At 35.2% G+C, this 4,131-nt stretch overlaps 1 protein-coding gene across 2 annotated transcripts in view; it reads right to left on the reverse strand.

Annotated features, from left to right (window-relative positions):
- LOC106879970 (zinc finger protein 708) overlaps positions 1–4,131 on the reverse strand; it is a 45,794-nt gene that overhangs the window by 38,759 nt on the left and 2,904 nt on the right. Inside the window, exons 1-2 of one of the 2 annotated variants that reach the window (XM_052969001.1) lie at positions 3,203–4,091; positions 2,161–2,360 (exon numbers count right to left, since the gene is read on the reverse strand). The gene's annotated coding sequence lies outside the window, so the exon portion shown is untranslated. Of the gene's footprint in view, positions 1–2,160; positions 2,361–3,202; positions 4,092–4,131 lie in introns of those variants that run through there. The other variant, XM_052969003.1, reaches the window with a different exon arrangement.

Below are 4,131 nucleotides of genomic sequence, written 5' to 3' on the forward strand. Positions count from 1 at the left end.
CTCAGAGTGGTTGGCGTTAGGAAGGGCATCCAGCTGTAGAAACTGCCAAATCAGATTGGAGCCTGGTGTAGCCATCTGGTTTCACCAATCTTCAGTCAAATCATCCAACCCATGCTAGCATGGGTTGGACGATTTGACTGAGGACTGGCAAGCTAGAAGGCTGCACCAGGCTCCAATCTGATCTGGCAGAGTTTCTACAGCTGGATGCCCTTCCTAATGCCAACCACTCCGAGAGTGTAGTGGATGCTTTTACGTGTCACCGGCACAAGGGCCAGTCAGGTGGTACTGGCAACGACCACGCTCAAAAGGTGTTTTTAGGTGCCACCTGCACGGGAGCCAGTCCAGCGGCACTGGCAACGACCTCGCTTGAATGATTTTCTAATGTGCCACCAGCACAAGTGCTAGATTGCAACGCTGGTAATGATTACGCTCTAATGCTGTTATTTACGGGCCACTAGCACAGAAGCCAGACAGCTGCTCTGGCAATGTACACACTTGACAGTGCTGTTAGTGCTCTACTGGCGCGGTGACCAATATATATATATATATACAATTATATATGATATATATATATATATATATATATACACACAATTATATACGATATACATATACAATTATATACAATTATACGCTACACACACACACACACACACACACACACACACACACACACACACAATTAAAGAAAAGTTTGCGATATGAAATGAAATTTTGAAAATAAATCTGAATCAAGCCAATGAGTGAAACTCCTCTGCTGTCACTCAACCTACAAAAGATATCAGCTAAAGTTCCTTGAAATGTCATCTAATATATCAAGTAAAGGTCACATTGGACAACAAAACTAAGACACTAAAAAGGCAAGAATTCATTAACTAGGAATTAAACAGCAACTAAGTTTGTGACCAGGTTTGTCAGGTGTGTGTGAGGGGCCCCCCTACACTAAAAGTGAAAAGAATTATGAAGAACTTTATATTGCAAAAGTAAATAAAAGAATAACAATATGTTTTATAAGATGTCTGCAGTCCAATACAAATAGAATTGCGTTTCATTAACCTGGGGAATTGATTGTTCCTGTTTCCAAATATTTAGCACTGCCAGGTGCGACATATTAAACTACCCCACAATTTTTAAAAATATAGAATAGCTGGAGATGGGGCCATATGTTTTTAAAACTGAACAATCAGACCATCTTTGCTATAATACATTTGTTGAAAAAATTAATAATAATGATGATGATGAATGATAATAAAAATAATACAAATGATATTAATAAATGCATAATGATTTAACATCAGAATACCTTGACAAGTCTTAATGTTACCTTTATCTTTGTTATTGATGCCTATTATAAATACTACTGCTCATTCTCAGTTTGGAAACTGATTTATATATACCCTGCAGACATGGTACTGCTGCTTCTGGTCTATTACCATAGTCACATATCGACACAAAGAATGGATTTTTCCAATATGTCTTCAAAACGAAACTAAAATATTTGGATGCATGAACTCGATGGTTTTGACAATTGTGTTTGATGCCTACCATTTCTGTCAATACACCATTCCAAACATCATCCGGCATGAGCATTTTGTTCTTCAATGATGCCAGATAAAGTTTGTTGATTACATTAATATGTGCTATGTAACCAACACCATGACAATATATAGGATAGTTCTTCCCTTGATACAACATTTCCTCACCGAGATCACGGAATTTTTTGAGTTTGTTATGCATTGATTTTTTTCCACCAAGACAATAACAAAATGCAAAATTATTATTATAATCAGTTTGAGATAAATGATTATGAAGAAATGGCACAAGTTTGAACTGGTGAACAAAAAGTTCATCATTTAATATCATAACATATTCCACATTGGCACAAAACTCCAAACTCCACTTCCATGCCATAAGTGTCTTTAAGTAGACATTACCATAAGATTCAGGGAAATCATCCTGGATAATGTCTCTGTATATTTTACTCTCCTCACGAATGAGCGATTCGATTGTAGAGTTATTTGTTTTGGCAAAAAGAAAAACATGTTTGACAATAATGTCTTTTGAGAAAGAATCATATGGAATATTCTGGAAAATTTCTCTAAGTACTTTTCGTCGATCCAAATGGCTGTAAATTGTACGAACAATTTAAAGAAGAAATACTTTTTCATATTGACTGCAAAGAACTGGTTCATTGATGAGATTTTTAAAGTTATATACATATGGCTGCGGGTTTTCATAGTAATGTTTATTGACTTTCGATCCTTTCGGTTGTGATCTAAGAATGATCTCCGTATTTTTTAAGGCTTCTCTTCTTTCATTAAAATAAGTCAAAGAATGATCATTTGGTGAATGAAAAGCATCTGGAAAGCAAAAGTAAAGTATATACATTAAGAATTGTTGAAAATTTCGTCTAGCAACATGACTCACAAAACAATTTCAAATTCAAAGCTTGTAATGTTTCACTAGTATTCAGTTGTAGCAAACTTTACCTCTTTAGTAAGAAGGCTCAGGCAACACTTAGATTTGGTGATATGCCCAGAATAGCAACAAAACAGTTTGCAGAAATATCACCTCATATTATATAATCTTGTATCCTGTTCTTGTTATTCCCTAGTATTGATGGGTTATAAAAGAGAAAGCATGCCAGAATCAGTGCAGAGGTTTGAGAAGATTTCAGAGAAGGTTGATGAAAATAGGATTTCTGGTCATTGTTCGACCAGTGTTTAAAAGAGTTACTTCATTTTCAATGCACTTCTCTATGCATGAACCTTGAACACATTATCCTCACCAATAGATAAATAGCCAGCCAATCCTTAGTCATAAACACATCACAAATAATAACAGATTATATTTCCCGGCTCTCATGCAAAGCCAAGCTTTTCTGTGATTAATGTACCAAGAAACAACTTTGCTTCTAGTCCGCCACAATTCACTATTGGCAAGCCACTACATAATTATATAAATATTGTTATACACTTATGTAAAAATATAGATAACGTTGGAGTTGATTTTATTGTGGGACAGTATGCAGTCTTAATATCATTCCAATATATCAAGTTCTATTCGACCAATTCACATGGTATTTTGATAATTGCTCACTCAAAGTTGTAAATAAACAAATAACTAACTAAATAAATAAATGTTGGATTTAACTTTCAATGAACTTCAATTATCCATTGTTATAGCTAAGAAAGAAACTCACCATTAAATATCCAGTATAGAAACAGCATGGTACAGAACATGATTGAGGCGTATATTTTAAGGTACATTTCTGTCAAAGAATAAAAGAGAAAAAAATTCTTAACACAAAGTAGAAATTTGGAAGATAATGGAGAATTTAAAGTTGCTGTTTGTCTGACACATCTCCTTTTATGAGTTTATTCCTATCTAAAAAGGAAACGCTGTTCAATGGGCCCACATTGCATGGGCTTATCGAAGAGCTTTTTCGTTTTTATATAAGTACAGTATATTTTCTTTTTAAACTAGACTACTCATATCAACAAAAATGCCAATGGTTTTATTAATGATAGAAGATGGTACACAATGAAAAAAACCATTGGTAAATGTTAGCAATATAGTATGCACATACACACACACACACACACACACACACACACACACACACACACACACATATACAGATTTCTACGAGGTACAGAGTTTGAAATATTTCCAAAGGAATTTTTGTCCATTCTTCAGCTAAATCAGTCTCCAGTTCTTGTAGTGATGATGGTGGAGGATATCGACTCCTTACTTGTTTTTCTAAAATGCACCATAAATGTTCAACAGTATTGACATCTGGGAACTGTGGTGACCAGATAAGATGTTCAACTTCTCTAGAATGTTCCTCGTGCCATTCAGAAACAACGTTAGTTATGTGAATTGGTGCATTATCATCCAGAAAAATTGCTTTTGATCAGATAAAATGCTTACATAGTCTTGACTATTAATTCTGCCATGAAGCCAGTGGATTTCCAAAATATAGCCCCCACCCCAGATCATCACAGATCCTCCTCCATGTTTAACTGTTGGAAGAAAGCAGTCTGGGTCAAATGCTTCTTTTAGCTGTCTCCACACGTATAGGTAAAGGATGACTCGTCCGAGAAAATAACATTCTTCCACTGCTCTAGG

This window comes from Octopus bimaculoides, chromosome 6 (genome assembly GCF_001194135.2).
Source record: "Octopus bimaculoides isolate UCB-OBI-ISO-001 chromosome 6, ASM119413v2, whole genome shotgun sequence".
Classification (NCBI taxonomy): Eukaryota; Metazoa; Mollusca; class Cephalopoda; order Octopoda; family Octopodidae; genus Octopus; species Octopus bimaculoides.